The sequence below is a fragment of the Seriola aureovittata genome, chromosome 4, assembly GCF_021018895.1.
Source record: "Seriola aureovittata isolate HTS-2021-v1 ecotype China chromosome 4, ASM2101889v1, whole genome shotgun sequence".
NCBI classification, from domain to species: domain Eukaryota; kingdom Metazoa; phylum Chordata; class Actinopteri; order Carangiformes; family Carangidae; genus Seriola; species Seriola aureovittata.
The window spans coordinates 6,816,349-6,837,234 of record NC_079367.1 but is presented as its reverse complement, the minus strand read 5'-3'; the positions used below and the strand labels follow the sequence as shown (position 1 = coordinate 6,837,234).

Here is a 20,886-nt window from a genome sequence, read left to right as displayed (position 1 = left end):
AAACATCACCCAAATGTACCACTAAGCAAACGAATTACACAACAGCTGCATGGAAGGAAAATCCACAGCAATATCAACTGATAACTCCTTCAAGATATTTGTTAATGAGCAGTGTTAGGATCAAATTATAATCATATTATTCATTTTATTAATTTCCTCTGACCATAATTTACAGTTTCATGCATCCTAGGAATCTTTTTCAGCTTATATGCAGTGTTGATGAAGAGACCTGGAAGTCCTGATCCTCTCCCAGGCTGAGGCTTTTCAGGTTCTCCCTGGCGGTCAAATAAGATGTGTTGCCGGGGCAATGTGGTGACAGCTTGTCGGTTGCTAAGGCGTCCCATGGCAGCGGAGGAAATGGGCCTGTTCCCCACATTCCACTTTCTGAAATGCAAAGATGCTGGCATGCACACACACACACACACACACACACACACACACACACTAGGAGCGTACTAACACATGCACACACACACACACACACACACACACACACACACACACGTAGAAACACACACAGTGTATAGCACCATAGCCACAGGGAATGGGATTTCATAATGATTAGCTGGTAGGACAAAAGCTGAAGGGAGATGATTTGTGTGTGTGTGTGTGTGTGTGTGTGCGTGTGTGTGTGCGTGTGTGTGTGTGTGTGTGTGTGCCTACCTGCCTGCCTGCCTCGGTGTGGTTTTAAAAAGTGTTTGCTCTATTATCTCCTCAGCGAAGCAGAGGTGGTCCAGTCCAACAGAGATAGAGGGAGGAAAGGGACAGAGGTAGAACAGGGGACAAACAAAAGTTAGAGGTCATACAGAGTGTAAGACAGATTTAGAGACAAAGAGTTGGAGTTAAAGAAACAGTGTTAGGTAGCAACGAGTAAAGCCGGTACACATTTTGGTAACTTCAAACACAAGTTACTAATAACTCAGAATTGTAGAATCACAGAAGTTAAGAGTGAATTGAATGTAAGAACTGAAAACCTGATGTTTCAATCAGAGCCAGAGGAAAAGTCAGTTAAAAACAAGATGGACAGAAATTCAGAATTTGCAGTTACCACACTTCTGGAGGATAAAATACACTTTTTAAAAGTTTTTACATCTGTTTTCGAAATCGACAGCAATATCAATTAAGAATCACTTAAAGTTTATTAAGTTAATTCCTAAGGGGATGTTCGTCTGGGCAGATTGAACATAACATGATGACCTGAATCAAATGTTTCTGCTCTTTTCTCCCGGCCCATTATTATTATTATTATTATTATTATTATGCTACAGTTATTATTTTTAGTCTTATTATTACTATTAGTTTTGTTAATAGTCTTATTAGTCGTCCTCTTCTTAGTTAGTCGTCAGTCTTATTATTAGTCTTATCATCATTATTATACATCATTATATATCATTATTCCTCTTTTTCCTCTCTCTCTCTCTCTGTCTCTCTCTCTCTGTCTCTCTCTCGCTCAGTTTTTCTGTCTATCTATCTCCCCCCTCCCACTCTCTCTTTTTCTCTCTCTTTCAGGCAATAATGTGTCTTGCCTGAAGCATCAACATACAGTCCTTGCTGTACATTTATACTGTGTGTGAATTGGTCTACATGTTGATACAGATGTTTTTCCACCCTGAATTGATGCCAGTTTTTTTTTTGGTTTGGGTATGAATGCGTGTAAGCTTTTAGAGATACTGAACACTGGCAGATTTTGTCTGTCAGTGACTATGATCCAAAAACGTTGGCTGCAACCTTTAAAAGCATTTATCAATGGAGCCTCAGTGTTTAGAGTTGACCATCCACCTGCACTGGAACCGATGCAGAGAGTATTTTTTTCACAGCATCCAAATAATAATAAGAACAATTATAATAATAATAATAATAATAAATGGAAAGCTTTGAAAAGTTCCAGGTTGCTTTGGTGTGAATGTGACCCTGCACATTTGAGCTCACTGATTCACTCACATTCCTGTGGGGAAAATAGTGTACATAGAAGAATAACAACATTTATAGAATAAAAACACATGCACACTCATACAGTGAAGAAATCCTTCATGCAGGGGAAAGGAGTGAAAAGAAGAAAGATGAAAAAGATAAAGAAGAGATGGGGAGAGGAAGGAGTAATGATACAGAGATACACACACACACACACACACACACACACACACACACACACACACACACACACACACACATATATATATATATAGTAGAAACTCTGAGGGCAAGGGGACAGAGACAGAGCCAGAGGATGACACAGGCAGGGAGTCTTTTAGTCTTAATAGGATAGTGGAGGAGAGATGAAGAGGAGATAAAGAATTAGTGTGTAAGGTATAGAAGGAGGAATAGAAATAAAGTATATACACAAAGCAAAACCCACATTCAGAGAGAGAGAGAGAGAGAGAGAGACAGGAAAGAGAAATAAAACACAGGCACACTCACACAAAAGATGGAGCATTGACACATACTGCGCACACACAATAAACACACACACACACACATGGATGGTGCGAGCCAGTTCTGCTCTTCCCCAGGAGTCAGCTCAGTCACTGAGGGGTCAGCCATTTATCCTGTCCCATTACTGCGGACACTGCTGTGAAATTGTCCAATAAATCAGTGTCTGGGAGAAGCAGTGCTCCCCCTGCTGACCGACTGACTGGCTGGACGGCTGGCTGACTGTCTGGATGGCTGGTTGGCTGGCTGGCTGCTTGTTTCTCTCTCTGCCAAAGCTGCAATTAGGGCTCAGTTACCAGAGGCATGGACGTGGAGAGAGAGGAGCCAGAGGTTGAATACAGATATGTGTCAGTGGACGGATTCATGGTCTCAAGCATCACTTTGCGGGTTAGTGTTATGCGGCAGTTAACGTACTGATTAGCATATTGATGGTAGAGATTATGTTTTCCTTCATGTGGGAGCTGTCCATTGACTGCATTCAACTTTGGAAATAAGTGATATCGCACATTTTCATGCAGCAGTCACAGTTAAGCAACATTTTTTTTTTAATCAAAACCTACAAACATTCTTCATGTTGCCAGCGCTGTGAATCAGATCTGATCCAGCCAAACTCACACAGAGCTGATGAAGCCGCTTGTTTATTGTTAGCGTTTAACTCTGAGGATGCTTTTTTCAAGAATAGTTAATGTTATAGAGAAATACATACAGATGGCCAATGTTTACATTCAGGTAATGTATCCCAAAGCAGCTGCAGGCTGTGGGTACAAACCATAGCTTGTATATAAACATAGACGTAAACCCATGGATGGAGATGTTGGACATATCGGTGTCGACGTGCCGCTTTAAAGCTAAAATTTCTGCCTTTAAGGATCAGGTCACGTGGTCTCAGAATTTTGGACCCTGCTGTATTTACGCTGCATCACTCTGTTAGACACTAACAGCTAACTGCTGGCCACGCTGAACAGATGGTGTACTCTCTAAAAAGTTTAAATGAGGTTTGAAATGATGGTGCATAATATAATATATGCATTATTGTAAGACAGTACTTCAGCAGGAGCTTATATTGTGTTGGAGTTGCTGTTGTACACTGGAATACCTGATGAGACATGACAGGCAGGTTTCATCCTTGTCACTAAACATGCATACAGAGAGAGGCGAAGCACTGATGGAGCGGCTGTGGGTGAAGAATGTGCTTAGTGAGTGTGTGTGTGTGTGTGTGTGTGTGTGTGTGTGTGTGTGTGTGTCTAGACGGGAGATCAGACGGATAGAGAGACCCTGTTCGTGATGTACGCTCATTCTGAATGACAGCTGCACACTGAGCTGCATCCTCTCCTAATTGGTTTTCAGTGTCTTGATTCTCAAATCTCTAAAATCCCTGGTTTTTGAGGGGCGGGGGGGGGCGACAAAGTAACAGACAGATCATAACACACTGAGGATTTTTGTCACTTACGGGAAGTTTGAGTATTTTAGCCTCGACCAGGTCTCTGAGGGATCCGGGTCTCTGAGGGGTCCGGGTCTCTGAGGGATCCGGGTCTCTGAGTGATCCGGGTCTCTGAGGGGTCCAGCTCAGACATGCAGACGCGGGGCCTCTGACTGATAGACCTCCCTCTATTTGAAGTATCATGATCAATGAATATGTTAGCATCCTGGTTGGAGAGAAATTGACGGTTAGACAAAACGACAGCCGATAACTTGTCGTTAATCTTTTCCTTTTTATACAGTTAAAATGCTCATAATGTATTTTGCTGTTAGTATTTACAGTTTGGATTCGCTGGGAGGTGAGAATTTAAATTCCATTGCATGATGGGAGATGTCAGGCTCTCTCCTGATCTAAGAGCTGATTGGTTTAGATTTTAGATCAACAAGGTGACTTTTTGTTTAATTGGAGAGAGTTTTATTTTACCGGTCAGATTGTGCGCTGTGAATATTTATCCTGTCAACAGGATAATCGTTGCGTGGTCGATGACACCTTTTATCTGGCAGTTTACGATAGTCCAAGTTTACAATATTTACATTACTTCCTTATTTCTCAAAGTATTAAGAAGTGACAGAATATATCATGAAGTCCTTATAGTCTGAATCAGATCAATAAGGAAAATGACTGTATTTCTGCTGTATTTTGGACTATTGATTAATGTTTTGAATTTATTTATAGAGTTTGAGAGACAGGTCCAGAAATTAAATCTGGGCAGCTGCTGTATATACAGTATGTACAGACTAATTGGTGAGATCTACTGCTTTTGGTTCTACTGCTGGATTTCTATCCTTCCTACTTGTTATCCACATGTGATCTCCAGCTGCTAAAAAAGCTGGTTACTCAGTGTAACAGAGTGGATGATCAAAGCAGTTACCAGCAGCAGGAGCAGTCGGTTGATTGAAGGCACATCTTTAAATATACGAGTGGCCTCAACCAGCGCGCTACGAGCTGAGAACACAACCTGTCACCCCGACCTTCACCCACGTAATTCAAGCTTTGGCTTCTCTTAACTGCTGCTGATTGGTCAATGGCTGCCATGCATTACAAGCTGAAATGTACCATCCGCTAAACCCAGCCTTGTTATATTGTATAATATACTGTATATTAGGTTTTGTCACGATACTAGAATTTCAAACTCGATACTGATACCCAGGAAAATACTCAATATCCAATATACAACAGGGGGAAAAAAATGACCCTAACCCTTGTTTTAATAAAGATTAGAACAATACAAACAATAACATCAATGACTCTATTTTTAGGTTGTGTGAGGTGGTGCAAAAAAACAAAAACAAAACATCAGTAACCTTACTGTAAGCTTGTATTCAGCTACAGCCCTGTTTATTTTCTGTGCTTATGGTGACTTTAAGAGAAATATTAAACTTTTCAGACACAAATAATTGTGTTATCCTGTTAAATTAACTCTGTATTAATGTTACAGACAGGCAGGACTGATAACGTTTGCTGCTTAGCTCCCACAGTAACGCTGGTCGTTTTATTATTAGCCATAGCCGCTAGCTTGATGATAACTTAACAGACGGCTAATGTGGCCATAAAACCAGGACCAGTGCAATAAACTCGAACATGGCTGAGTGACTGAGTAATGAAGTTACACCATTGGTCGGCCAAGTGATTGTTGGAGTTTCCCCAATGGCCGTTGCTCTTTCAAAATAAATTGGCACTAAAACTTTCTCTGATGTCATCAGGGGGCGTTTTCACACGCCGTTGACAGCCTAGCACCTTTGTCGCTAGATTCACAGGCGATAATTGAGCTTCTAACTTTCTCTCTGAATCACCTATGATATATTGTCAAATGATGTCATGGTTTTAAATTTAGGATTTTAGCAGCAGCTCGGAAGTGACAGCCGGTAACATGTAGTCTTAGTGAGTCATGTTTCTGTCTCTCTTCCATACTTGCTGTGTTTGTTTGACAACAGAAACAGAAAAATGTGTGAATGAGATCAGCTTTAAAACAGACACGTTTTCACTATAAAAATGTTTTATTGAAATAATCTAAATAATCAAACAGGCAGGGACTGTAGCTGCTGGGGAGGAAAGGATATTAACCAAATGAATGTTTCTAAAGTCAATAAGGTGAATAAAAACTGCTTTCTAACGATCGTAGCTAAGAAGGTCTCAATACAAGAGTGAACACTAACGTATCTGAAACTGTCAGTCCAACATAAACTAAGAAGAACTGGGGAAACTGAGCTGAGGCCTCTTGTGGAGAGGCAGACTACACTGAGGTGTATCCAAGGGTTTCTACTGCTCATTCATTTCAAGTGCAGCACAGCAATCTTCACAGCATCTACATCTGTGTCCCTGTTCTTTTACTCACATGCACAAAGTGTAGGGGGCCTCACCGTTGGCGTCCGCCCCACATCTGCTTCACTGAAAGAGAAGGAACTAACTGAATAAGAATCACATACAAACAACCCAGTTGGTTTGACAATACAAGCAAAAGGATGATAACTCAGGCAAAACAAACCATAAGGCCAAACAAAACAGTGAGGAGCAAAACAGCAGCAGGTGAACTGACAAAGGGAGAACAGGACTTAACCGGGCTCACCGTGCTGCATACCAAAACGATTCACTTTAATGTCGCGACCCCACTCGCCACCTCTGGTATGGTGCATTAAAACACAGTATCACTTCAACAAAGGTGTGCAGGAGAACAACAGGGCTCCAACACACAATATGCTCAGCTAACACGTCGGGTCAAAGCTACAGCACAGCTTTTTGTCCGAACCCCCGACCCGACCCCGTCGCAGTTGAAGTTGAGTTTGCGTTACCCTGTCACACAGTTGTTACCGTGGTGACAGCTTGTCTGTTTACCCTGATTTCACATGTGAGCCCCTTGTAAATTACCGTCAAAAAAGCTGATGTGACAAAACCCAACGTGAAGTCAAACATCATTACTAAGATTTTGTCTGAACTCTACCCAGGTGACGTCGGATTATGTCGGATTATGTATGATTACGTCGGATTACATCAGGTTACGTCGGATTACGTCAGGTTACGTCGGGTTATGTCCAATTATGTCAGGTTACGTCAGGTTAAATCAGGTTACGTTGGATTACGTTGGATTACGTCAGGTGTTGTTGGGTTATGTCGGGTAACATCGGATCATGTTGGGTCACGTCGATTCACGCTGGACTTGGGTCTTCTACTTCTGCATGTTAAGTTATCACTTACTAAATACTAAATACTTGTAACACTGAACACTACCAGCCACAACAGAGACAGAAAAAGGGGTGAACAGACTAACTAACCACTGCACATGATAATATATGCACCTGCACTGGACAAGCATTCTCCACCACATATGGAAAAAATGATAGTGTGCAATGCAAAGGGATGAACCCAGAGATAATTATCACCTGAGAGTTCTGAAAACTATTTTACCATCTTTCCACTCATTGTTTTTTTTTTTAAATAGTTATCATTCAGTGTAATGAGGATGTGTAGGAAGTTTATTGCAAAACCATCTTCAGACACACTGTAGTGCAAATCATGACAGTCCACATATCTTTCTGTTAGTCAGTTCCTCCTTTCCCCATGACCAACCATTTCACGAAACTTCATGCAAATTCATAAGTGTTTGTTGAGACACCCCGCTAAGCAAACAGAGAGCAGGCAAATAAAAATATAACCCCCATCCAACGTTAGCTGGCAGAGGTAATAAACCATTACCACATTAATTTTGAAACAACTGTATAATTACCATAAACAAACAACACAGCCACTGAGAAGATTGGCAGCTATGACATTGCATTTTAAATTGTGTGTCACCCTGTTTGATAACTGGATTTTAGGAGCAAAACAGGAAACAGTTTTATTTGCAGGTGAAGCACAAAACTTTGTCATTAAAACAAAACTTGAATCTACTTCCACCTGCATTTACTTTCAACCTCATTAGCCACGTTAGCAGTGAGTCTTGGGAGGGTTGTTAGTCAGGTTGTCCAGAGTGAGATATCTCAGCAATGATTGGCTGAATGGGCTCGACTTGACATTTTGTACAAACCTTTATGGTCATGATGAATCCTACTGACTTTGGCGATCTCCGTACCTTTCCTTAAAGTTAACATTTGTGGTTTTTAATTAAACATCTCAACAACTATTAGATGGATTGCTTTGGTTCTCTGTACATGTACTGATTCAGTTCACTTGACGCTATCATTGGATGAAAAGTTTGTTCGGCCAATACATTGATTCATGACCAAAAACCTAGACAAACGAGTTAGCACTAAACTCAGCTTTTTAGTGCTAATTACTTTTAGCATGCTAACACACCATAATATGGGGAATTTAGTAACTGTTATATGCTAAACTTCAGAATGTTAGCATGGTATTACGAGCAATGTTAGCGGTTGATGTTAGCATTTAGCTCAAGTCAAGCTTGTTTGCTTCTGGCCCAGTATATGCCCGGTTCCACGGCCCAAATCTGGCCCATATACGGCATGATTGCCAAATGCTACTTCCAAATCTGGACCAATGCTGGCGCACACACAGAAAATCCTCCAGCTGTTAGCCAGTACTAGAGGATAACAGTCGGAATTGGCCCAGATGTGGAAGTATATGGGCCAGACTCGGGCCGAGGACCCAGGCATATGTTGGGCCAGAAGTTTAATTTTGCTACTCGCAGTAAATCTGCATGTTTCAGAGACTAGAGCAGTGTTTTTGTAGTGAACCTGGTAGATGGTAGCTGTGCATGAAGATATTTCACCAAGCGAATATCTCCTTTTCCTGGTTTTGGCCATTGGATTCGTCAAAGACATCATAAATGCTATAATAGTAGATGCATGCGATGTGAATACACTTTCACAGAGCTGCTAGCATGACCATAGACAGTAGTCTTGTTAATTCATTTGAAATGTATGTTTTCTTGTGTAATGGATTGTTTTTTGCCACACTCCTTGTTGCCTTTTAACAGCAAGTGAAGTAACAGCAAGTAAAAAAAAAAAAAAAATCCAACAAATTTAAACATGCAGCCTCCATTTTGTGAGAAATATGGCTTTAATTTTCAAGAACTCTAGAAGCTACACACACTTTAGGACCTTCAATGCTTAGTTAAACATAAAATGCAACGTAATTATTGGCTCAACCCTGATCACAAGCCTTAACTCACCATTCGTACTAGTGAGGATCACCACACTTTCAAGTTTTAAGTTTTTTCTGCTCTTGTAAACATATTTAATCTTAACACAGACCCACGCTCTCTTACATACCGTACCTGGGAAAAGGCAGAGTGATACTCTGCTTCGGTGGTTGCTATTCATCTGATCAGGTAGATACATGAAGGTGTTCATGAGGCTTGACTGAGGTCGCACACCCGGAGTGGCGGCACAGAAAAACACCACCGCTCATCCATTTCCCATCTCTCTTCCCTCCTCTGCGTTCACCTGTTAACCTCTTTTGTGAAATCCAACAGTGTCTCTCTGCCTCGCTGGCCACGCCGCCGTCTCCTGAGATGGGATCTCTGATGCGGGCCCAGCTCATATTTACGGGGCTGGACTGTGACGGGAAGGAAGGAAGGAAGGGAGAGCAGTGGAATGCAGTTTTCTCAGTGGGAGAAATCAGACAGTGAGTAAATATTGAAGCTAGTTTCAAGGTGTTTTTTGAGTCTACAAAGGCTCATAATCGATTTGATATCAATACCCTTTGAATATCTGATCATGGTTTCCTCTGATTAGTAGATCATCACAACAGAGTCTGTTTAAATGAAGGGTTTTACGTTCACAAGCAGCGTATTCATCAGCTCTAAAATGAATCATCAATCAAAGTGCATAACATCCACCATGACATCAACCACACTGACTACGCAAAGTCTGTTTTTTAATAAAAATCCAATATTGACTTGATATATTGGTTTGTCATAGCCTTGATGGAGGCAGACTACATCTTGAATACGACAGAAAACTGCCTCTCCATGTTTGCTGTGGGAGATGAAAAGAGAGAAAGAAGAGGAAGGAGAACAGGACTGGCACTGCAGGAGAGTCTAAACGGTTTAATAGAGAAAGAGCCGGAGAGAGAATAAAAATAAAAAGGAGAGAAGAGGGACGGAGGAAGAGAAAGGTAAAAGAGAGTGGGAGTGATAGAAAGAAAATGGACAAAGACTGAGAGAGAGAGGAGAGAAGAACAGAGGATACGAAGAACAGGAGGGAGACAAAGAAAGAAACGAGTGGGGAATAGAAAAGAAAGAAAGCAAGAGGGAAATTGGGAGATGGAGAGAAAGAGAAGGGCAGCAGTGAATACCTAATGGGGAGTGGTGGAGTCTATTGATCCGCTCGGCAGCACAGGCTGTTTCATTTGGTCATTCAATTATTCAGTCATTTGGTTGATGTTGTTTCCCCCTACAAGGGTTCAGGCCGCACACTCAGACCTCCCGTGCAGAGCCTCCGAGTCGCACTCGAAAACATGAAAGTTACAGCTCCATGGGAGAGTGAGAGAGCGACACGGGGCTGCAGACTGGAAAAATTGGAGGCTTTAGCAGGTTTAGATGTGTCTTTATACACTAGTCCCCAAATCGCTCCAATTTAGAGGTTGTCACATTTTCTCTTCTTCATGCATTTTTCATTTTTTGTCTCCCATTTTCAGGCTCCTCGCATTCATGTTGGAAAACGAGCATGCATCAGTTATGAATTGAAAATCTGAAAATCCCACTTTGCCCAGAATCCAGTTGTGACTAAAAGCTTTCTAATCCTGGTATGCTAAAAGTACAACCTTAACATAAAACGTCAGAAATGGCTTGTAGAACTTTTTTTTTGCTTGATTAAGGAACTTTTTTATAAAAGTTTACTAATCCATGAATAATAAATATTAATGGAAAAGTCTCCCGATATTCCTTATTTTCAACAAATCCCCAAAAGCAGCAATGAAAGTGTTGTGTGAGTATTCAAAGCCTGATGTGAGACATAGAGCTCCATCGTAATGTACTGTATTTTGATTTAATCAGTGTTGGGTGTCCTGCTGTTTAACACCTAACAGAATAATAAACGTGTTGATAGTAATCCACAACTAATGCAGTATTTCCTTTTCTTTGAGTGGCAAAATTAAAATTAAACTGTACATTTGTTAACTGTTTTAAAAGGTTCACATCTTCAGTAGGAACCATTGAGTCTGGGTCTGAGAGCCACAGACAGCATCTAAAATGTGAAGAATTTCTTTGAAAATGCAAAGATGCTCAGTTTACAACAACGTAACAATCATTAGTCAGAAGAATTAGGATGTTTGAAGGAAATAGTTCAATAAAAATGGGACTTGTGACGACCATTTTTCACTATTTTCTTACAGTTTTAGATCAAATTATGAATTATCCTAAAAAACAGTCGTCAGTTTGTGTTGGTGCTGGATCTGTAGAACTCCCCAACTTCCCTTTTCCCCCCAAACTCCCTCCTGACTCACTGCTGTGACCTTGAAGACGTCGGCCGTCTCAGTGTTTAGCTCGATGCTGTTGTCATTTGCCATTAGCTTCGCATTAGTCCTGGGAGATTTGTGGACTGACCCCTCATCAAATCATTTACTTCAATGAATCAATTTAACCTGACATACGCAGTATATTAATCAGCTGGCTCGGCTGGCTTAATGGCTCAATCAGAGGCAGAGGAAGGAGAGAGAGAATTACAGCGACTCACGGAGGGTCACAACGGAAAAATACTATCCTTAAGTAACCTGCTGCCTGTGTGGATCACACACATCCACCACACTGTATTCTGTTAAATTACAGCCTGAAATGAGAGTGAGTCAGAAACAGTAGGGAAGTGTCGCCACAGCGATGCTGGCATTAATATTTATTTAAAGAGTCGGTCGACCCAAACTCCAAAAAATGTATTCTCTCTCTCTCTTATGGACTTGACATCTTTCACATTAAGTTGATTTTGTCCAGTTCTTCTGTCCCAATGCAATTTCTTAAAGGATTTAAAGATATTATTTTAGAAAAGGACACGGCAACGAGCTGTAGACACTCTACCAACATATCATATAAATTTGTGTTGGACAACATTTTACCCTAATACCTAAAAGGCCTCTCCCATCCTGAGAATAATATCTCTGTGTCAAAATCAAACTTAAAGATCTGCTTACAGCATGCTAACATAATGCTATTTCCTAAATTAATACAAGTGGAATAAGTAAACCTTGGGTATTCCACCACAGGAATACTGTTCACAATAGGTGGGCACTGAACATGGAAGTGCCAAAAACTGCAGTTCCTCTAATGGCCACTAGAGTCTGGCTTCAAAAGTGAGTCAGTCGCCAAAGACTCCCATGTTAAAGTGTCCAGCTTTACAGCAAATAAACATGTTTCCAGCCTGGTAGAAAAAACAGTGTTGGTCTCTAGAGCTAATTTCCTCCTTCATGACGACTGTACTTGTTTTGCACGTTACCGCCATCGACTGTTGATCCATTGAATAGTGTGAAATCGGCTGCAGGAATATGTGTCATTTCGCCCCCTACTGTCCGACTTGTGCGCCACAAGACAACTGCTTTATCAAAATTTCAAATATTCTACCTTTGGTGTCTGAATCTTGCTTTTTGATGACCTCTAGTGGTTTAACTTCTCACCTTGCTGCGGTGATGTACAGGTGTACTCCAGGACGCTGTGACATCACTGTTGGGCGTCATATTAGGAGCACACCTCTGACCACACCCAACAAAACCCTGCAGTTCTGCAGTTTATCTCTCTCTCTCTCTCTCTCTCTCTCTCTCTCTCTCTCTCCCTCTCTCTCTCTCTCCGTCCTCTCACCACTGCCCACTCCTTGACACAAACAAACATGGCTGAGTTGTTTGTTGGCAGCGGCTGGCAAACAAAATCCTGTGTTAACACGCTGGCTCGCACGCCGGCTCATCCTGGGCCGTTAATTCGTTGACTGATGGCGTCATTTAGCGCCGTCCATCCATCCGCCATCCGTCACCGCTCTCTCCATCTGTCCTTACAGTCCCTCCGTCCTTCTCCTCCCTCTGTTCCCCGTCTTTCACCACGTAGCGCAGGAAATTCTAGCGCTGAGGCAACATTACCAACACATCAGCACCAATATCCAATATTTTCTTCCCACCTGCCAACCCCCCAGCCTCCTCCACTGGCTTTGCCACCATTATTCCCCTCTTCATTCTCAAGTATTTCTTTATCCTCCTCTGCTTCCACAATAGATCATTCGCTGCCTTCCTCTCTTCTCGCTCTTCCCCGCTGTTGGCCGGGCATCTCACAGACACGCAGGAAGCCACTGTGGTGTCTGGCTGCATTGCTGTCTTTGTGTACGACAAGCCTCCACTACACTAATCTTTGGCTCGCACTCCATAGAGGCCCGTTAACAACACATGCCTGCTCGCATGCAACACTGCTGTGAATAGAGGAGATTACACTCACATTAACACTGTGAGCTAAGACACTGGCTGGCTGGCAGGCTTTCAGCACTTAGCAAACACAGCCAGTTTCTATCCCACAGCTACAGTATTCATAAATGCTTTGTCTCGAAAAGTGCTTACTGTAGGTGAGAGGGTGTGAAGTGACAAGTGTTGAAAATGCTGAACGCTGCCTTGTTGGCATTAATGCTCAAAGGGGGGGGGTTTGAATATTCCTTTACTTTTCTTTGCTGTGTACATCAAGGAACTGAATGGAGTAAAGATGAAAGGTCATAACTTCTGCCAAGTATGTGTTTGATTGTCTGTTTGTTGTCGAGATCTAAAAAAAACAAAATACAGATTTCAGTCAAATTCAGTTCAAGAAAAAACTGAAAAATAACAAACCGGCATATTGTTGCTTTTTGATGGTTAAGTGTGAGAAAATTTATGAAAAAAAAGAATATTTTTTGGTAGAAATATTTGAGAACATTTTATTCAAAGGTGCTGCCTTTCCCTCCTTTTACCAGCCTAAGCACTTTTTTACCGTCTTACGTGGGAATATCGAGCACAATCTGCAGCTCATTTGCATTTTCTCCCAATTTTTCCTCCTCATTTTCCATTTGTAGAAACAAAGTCTGAGATCCTCTGTTAATGTAATGTGGCGTTCATTGTCCTCTGGCAACAGGAACCATGACTTTTCATTAAAAGTTTTAGATATAATCTAAAATCCAGGTGAAAACTGATTTGCTCATTTTTTTTTTTTCTTTTTTAAACTTACTTTTTTTTTTGTGATGTGAAAATCAATAAATTCCAAAAATTGCCTTTGGCACCGGCTCAAGCTGAAGTGATTAGTGTTTGGTGCAGATCTACATCAACATGCAGATCCAAGGATTTCTTGTCATTCTTAATTCATGTTTTTTTAAACACATTAATAGAATTCTGTATAAATATGTGTCTAGTAACTGTCCACCACTAAACTAACACTGATGTGGATCCAGAGAGTTAATTGCCCTTTAAATCAGCGACTCTCAAACTGGGGTCCGGGGACGCCCAGGGGTCCCTGAGGGGGCTCCACAGCGAAAAGAGGAATAGTTAATTTTCACTATATTTCCATCTAGAAGTAACACAATGACAAGAAAGTACGACTATTTTGGCCGCGGGTTTCACTTTCTTGTAGTAAAACCTCTGAAAGCAAAGATCTCATCAGGTGGGGGGGGTGGGGCTTTCATTAACACCAGGGGTCCGTGATGTTTTTCAGTTTCTTCAGAAAAAGAGCAAAATTTGAGCGCGCAAAGATGTTAACATTTCTAAACCTCAGTCTGAGTGAGCTCAAAATGTATTTGATGGTCACTCTAAAATTGCATCCATTTTCTGCAGCCCAGCTCGTCATATGGAAAGACAATTAACTCCGTATCTTCATCTGGATCCACATCGGATTCGTGTTGATGTCAAAGTTCGAGGAACGCTTTCGCTTTCTGCTGCTGTCAACTGTCTTTTCAGCGTCGGCATCGATGCGTCGCTCCTCCACCTCCACCTCCATGTTACATCTACATCTTCAGTTATTGCTCATCTGCTGCTGATTTTGCATTGTCTTTGGACCGTGGGAGGAAATACATACAAAAAGATCCCAGGAGCCTCTGGCTGTGAGTGCTGCAGTGTTAAACGCCGTGAAACACGATAGTTTTACACAAACTTTACACAAGTGCGATTTAGATGCTTTGATGATGTTAAATGCAGGGATTTTGTCAGTGATGGGCGTTAATGAACTCATGCACTTGCTCCAAGATTAATTATTAACAGAACTACTAAAAGATTTCAGTATCAAGGGAGAGACAGAAATCTGACCGTCTTTTTGGAGGCGGCGGGAGCGGAGCGGAGTCATGTCAGGAGCCCCCCTCGTGTGATCTTAATCCAGCCTGGCACTTCTCATAATGGTTTTAATGTTTATGTTGTTCCCCAGCAGACAGCCTCTCTAACTTTGTTATGGCAGGACCATCCATTACGGGACAGAGCTGGGCGTGATTATTTATGCACACTTAAGCCTGAGTGTGTCGGTGTGTAATTCACTGTAAGCAGGCTTCATTGGAATTGCAAATCAATGCCCCGGCACGCTTTACCTCAACTCCCTTTGGAACTATCCCTCCATTTCTGAAACCTCCCCTCTCCATGTCGTTTTTTTTTTTTTTTTTTTTTTACCCCCTTCCCCTCCCGCCATGCATCCCCCCCTCCTCCCCTCCCCTCCTCTCTCCGTCTCTATCTGTTCCCAGCCTATATTGGGTAGTTTGTCTTCCAACTCCCGTCTGGCCTGCAAAGCCAGCCAACACTTGTTCCCGGGCACTGGGCCAAGGCCAGTCTGGACAGGATGAGGAGGAACGATGGAGGGAAAAAGGGGTGGGGGGTGGCGAGGTGAAGGGAGTGCAAAAAGGCCACCACCCTGGAAGCTGGAAGTTTTTGTTTCTGCAACAGGTAGCGCATAGCTACTTCTGTGATCTTTGCAGATGATGCCTGTTAGAGTCGCTGCTAGTGACGGGGTCGTGCTGTGATATGATAAGTGGCACGAGGACGAATGGTGGTTCCTTTAAGTGCTCCACTGGCGTGCGATCCCTCGTGGTTATGAATTGATGCAACGTGGTTTACAGTTAAAATGTCTGGACCCGAGTCCCCTCTTTCTCCTCTCTTTGATCGGCCTGTTTTATTGAAAAGACATCTTGCTTTCAAGGTCTCTTTTCACATTTCAATGAGTGTGCAGACTGCAGCAGAAAAAAAAAGCAAAATGCCAAAAATAAGGAAAAAAGGGAGGAAGAGGAAGAAGAAGAGGAGGAGGGTGATTTAAGGGCAGAAAGGGGGGAAAATGCAAAAAAGGGATAGAAGAGGAATAAAAAGGGAAGATTTGGCGTGTTTCAAACAAGAGAGGAGTAGGAGGAGATGCAAAGAAGAACCTGAGGAAAACTGTCTCTCTCCTCCTCCCTCCTCCATCACTTTCTCCACTCTGGATCTCTCAGTCGCACCTCCTTCCCTTCCTCTCATCCTCTCTTGCTCTCCTCTAACAGAGTGTATCCTTCAGGCTTCTTCACTCCGATCTCCTCACCACCCGCTGTATTAGGGGGAACCTTTTACTGCTGCCTCGGCCGAATCAGTCACAGTCGCTTCCCTCGCTCTCTGCTTCTCACACACACACACACACACACACACACACACACACACACACACACACACATCCGTAGATTCTCCTCAGTCTTCCTCTCTTTTCTCAAACACTTTCTTCTCCCCCATTCTCCAGTTCCCATCTCTTTCTTCACACTACATTCTCTCCGATCTTTTCCACATCATTCTCTCCCCCCTCCTTCTCCCTGTGACACGCCACTCTTTCGTTCACCTTACAATGTGCCACATCTCTCTGTCTGTCCTCGCCATCTCTCCGTTTATCCCTCCTTAGCCTCTATTTACTCTTTCAATCCATCCTGGCCTGAAGATATATCCCCGACGAGCCCACCCCTCCACCCCCTCTCTTTTTATCGCCCCCCCTCGCCTCCTCGCTCCGTCTCTTTCTACCTTCATACCTCCCTCTCCTCCCTTCCTCCCTTTCCGAATTTTTCTGCAATTTCCTGCCATTTCCTCCCATTCGTTCTCTCTCTCCATGTCGCGCCGAGCTCCACCAACATTCTTGACACTCTTTTACCCTCGTTTTCGGTTCCGTTTTTTACCCCCCCCCCCCCCCCCTCCTCTTTGCGGTTACTCACTTTTTTTTTCCTATCAGTGAGTCAGGCCTCGGGTCCCAGAACCAAATGAGATTTGGAGGCCGAGGTCCGTGTGCCCCCCCCCCCCTCCAGATTGGAGTCAGTTACTGTAGGCTGCATGCAGGTATAAACCATTTACACTCTCTAGCACCTCTTACCCGTCCACACACGGAAAAGGAGGGAGCGAAGATTCACTTTTTCCTCTCATACTTTTTTACCTCCTCTCGATTGTTTCACCTCAGTCTCTCCTGCATTTCTCTCCTCCTGCCTCGTGTTATTGTCGGTGTCCCGCTCATGAATACTAGATGCTGGGAGGAAGAATTTTCAATGCAAAGTTTCCATCCTGATGTTCACACTTGTTGCTTATTTCCACTTTTTAACATTTTCTCTTTTAATTCCTCAACAAAATCTGAGATATGGGCAGTAATTATGAGCTCTGGGATCTTACACAACACGTGGTTCGAGCCCAAATCAGTCATTGCTCTTGGAAAAATATATATTATACCCTTTTTCCATCTAAATTAGCAGATGTAAGCGGGTTTTTTAAACGGTTACAGAACACACACAGATGCAGAAACAGGGGAGGAAGAGTGAGCCGTTAGCCACGCAATGCAAACTGGTAAAGCAGATCCGATGCGTCTCACCCCCGGGGTCGGAGCTCCTGTTAGTGTTGTAGCCTCCGTGTTAAACGCTTCAGTCGGCAGTTCAATCGTGTGTTTTTTAAAACTTCGAGGCTGCAGCTCGCTCTTTCATCCCCGATCGCAGTTGTGGCCGCGGTGTTTTCCAATGTCACAGCACCGTGCTGGACAGGTGACAGGTGTGCTCTGAAAGACGTTACAGCAGGAAAAGGGGCAGGTGTGTGTGTGTGTCCTGGCCAGAGCTACCTACAGAAACAAAAACACAAGTTGAAAAAAAAGATGGATTGGGCCCCACTCTCGGGCTCATTTTTAACCTGCAGCTGCTAATGTTCCATGATAGTCGCTCATCTTTCTCAGAAACAGAACGAGGTCCTGTGTTTTGCTGTGGCTGAATGCAGTGTGATGTCATGAGAACCGATGCAGAAGGATGATAAAACTATTGACTGCAGCTTCGTCTGCGGTGTCCTGGAAAATGCCAGAAAAAACAATCTTCTGAATTACCAGCTGCAACAGCTTGTGATTTTATGTCTGTGTGTGTGTGTGTGTGTGTGTGTGTGTGTGTGTGTGTGTGTGTGTGTGTGTGTGTGTGTGTGTGTGTGCGCGTGTGATTATAGCAATATGTGGTCCTACTGTAGCAGGAGTAACCACAGAGGTGTTGTTTTAGTTCTGTGGCAGATGTTTATATTTCTGTGTCTGCGGACAGATTTTGTCAAAGTGATAGCGTCGCAGACTTCAAAGATGTGTGTGGTGTCACTCGTGGGTTTGCATGACAACATGTTGCTGGGCGTTGCAGCTTTGCAAGACGGTCTGTAGTTTATTTTGTTTCCAAAATATTATATTTCCTGCTTAAAGCACATTCATTATGTTTCCTTGGCCACACGGGGGCAGCACAACAAGCTGTAGTTGTTCATGCTAGTACGTTAGCACACAGATCAAAATGATCATTCACAGAAAACATTATCATTTACCTAATGAATGGAAATCTGATATTCACTCTGTTTTGTTCTCCACCAACACCTGAGGAATATATCCAGAATATATAAGAGTGACCCTCCGCACAGCTGAGGGTAACTGCAGAGTCAGCGGATCATCCTCTGTCGGCTTCATCTTCAACATTACTCATGGTGATGAGCTCCATTGTTCAGACCGTGTCTCTTCTTGCTCTCTTTACTGTCTTGTAGATTTAAAAAAAAAAGAATTTCAAAGCTGTAATTGGAACCAAAGAGCGTTTTTACAATTTCTTTTAAATAAATTAACAAACATTAACTAAAAACATGTTTTGACTTTGTCGTGACGGATGATAGACTGAAGACCGATGGGCACAAACTGGCAGTTTTATCCATTTAAAATTAAAGCTACAGCATAATAAAATGGGCAAAATGTGAAGGGATCTGAATACTCTGAATGATTTATTGCAGAGGCAGCAAAGCCATTGATGATGAACTGCACATTTCAGGGTTCATTATTTTTCTCCTGGTGTATTGGAAATCTGGTCAAACTGGCTAACAGTAACTGATATTTTCAGTGCAGCTACAATTGAATTTAAGTGCAGAAAATAATTTAATTTACTTAGATGTCTGCGGTATACATAAAGGAGCACGGGCTTCTTCCTGCAGCTGCCGCGTCGTCTGAATCAAACTGAATCAGAGACACCAATTTCACCAACCACAGTCTCAGTGGAGCAGAATTCAAAGCAGCCACAGCTTGCATCTTTGTGTCATAATAATAATGTAATTATAATGTTATTGTGTTTGAACATCAAAGCGCAGGACACTTTTTTTTTTTCTTGAATGGAAATTATAAATTGAATACAGTACCAATTTGTCCTGTCGTGGTAGAATACAATGCACAGTATCCACACATCACGTTGGGTTTAATCTGTGGTCATTTGTCATTGCCGCACAGACAGGACCCGGGTCTGCAGCTGCCGTTACATGCACATCACCGCTAACCAGGGTCGTCGCATATCACTGCAACAAAACATTGTTATTTGTGCACTTTAGAGTCATTTTTGCACACAGCAGACAGCGCGCAGATGATCCGCTGACTGACTCTCAGCGACCTTATGAAACTGAATTTATGGGCTACTAGTCTTGTTCAGTCTTTTCTTTCCTGTAGTGTTAGAAGCGTGTAAAACCCAGGGGGATTGCAAGGTCGCAGAGTCAGGTCAGACGGCAAACACAGGTTTTTTTTCCAAGCCCGTGCTTCTGTGCAAAAGAGATATTTGGGAAACTTGAAGGGATGTCAGAACAACAACAAGTAAATACTCATCAGCCAGAATCTATTCACTTGTCCTATTTTGAGATTTTTTATTATCTGTTTGTATGTCTGTGCGCAGCGGGGTGGGGGGTGTGTGTGGGGGGGGAGTGGCTTGGTTAGTTGTAAGAGTCGCCCTCTGAATGGCTCCGTAACTGCCCCTATAGATCAGTGTTGGTGGCGCCAATCGAAAGGTGGTTCTGGGTTGAGTGGACTCTAAATTGGTGGAGGGGAAATAGCAGTTAGCTTCCGCCTCGCTCCATCCAGAGGGATCCAACCATGAGTCAGTCGAGTCCTAACTGTGTGTGACAGGCCGTGGTAGAGGAGGTGTTTGATGGGGGGAAAAACAGAATGTGTGTCCATATTGGCCTATTTAGGTCAAAAGGAATTCTGGGACAAGAAAGGCTTTCTTTCTTGCTCTGCAGGGTTTTCATCCCTGTGTTAAAGACAGCGGTGCTTGCGGCATGCACCTGTATAGGTAACAGCTGGACAACAACTATTTTTAGGGGTGTTTAACTAGACCGACATTTGAGAAAACGTCTCGAGATTGTCTCGGTTACGAACGATGGCAAAATTGACAGACAAATGCGAGGAACGTCCAAGACACGAGTTTCTTTATGATGTAAACAAAACACTGATTTTCACAGCACATGTTGCAGCGTTTCCAGGAGGTGAGAACGACACTCTCCTGTTGTGTGACAGGGCAACTCCGGTCGATGTGCGGACGGGGTTATTAAAAACCGGGGGATCTTGAGGGTTATGGCTTTTAAAAGGAACGGTTCGGCATTTCGTGTCGGGGAAGATCAATACCGCTCTGGTGTGTGTCCATTGAACATGAAGCCAGAACGAGAACGAGTTAGATAGCGTGAAGACTGGAGGCAGGAGGGAACATATAACCTGTCTCTGCTTGTTTTTATATTTCAGATTTTATACAGATTAAACAAAGGTGCTGATAGGACGAGGCGAGAAAGGGGTATCAGTCTCATGTAACTTACGGAAAGAATATCAA

At 42.8% G+C, this 20,886-nt stretch overlaps 1 long non-coding RNA gene across 1 annotated transcript in view; it reads left to right on the top strand.

The window, feature by feature from the left end:
* LOC130167274 (uncharacterized) overlaps positions 1–10,989 on the top strand; it is a 42,773-nt gene extending 31,784 nt beyond the window's left edge. The window contains exons 2-3 of the long non-coding RNA XR_008827257.1: positions 9,339–9,490; positions 9,787–10,989. This is a non-coding gene — a long non-coding RNA (uncharacterized LOC130167274). The remainder of the gene's footprint in view (positions 1–9,338; positions 9,491–9,786) is intronic.
* The last annotated feature ends 9,897 nt before the right edge of the window (positions 10,990–20,886 follow it).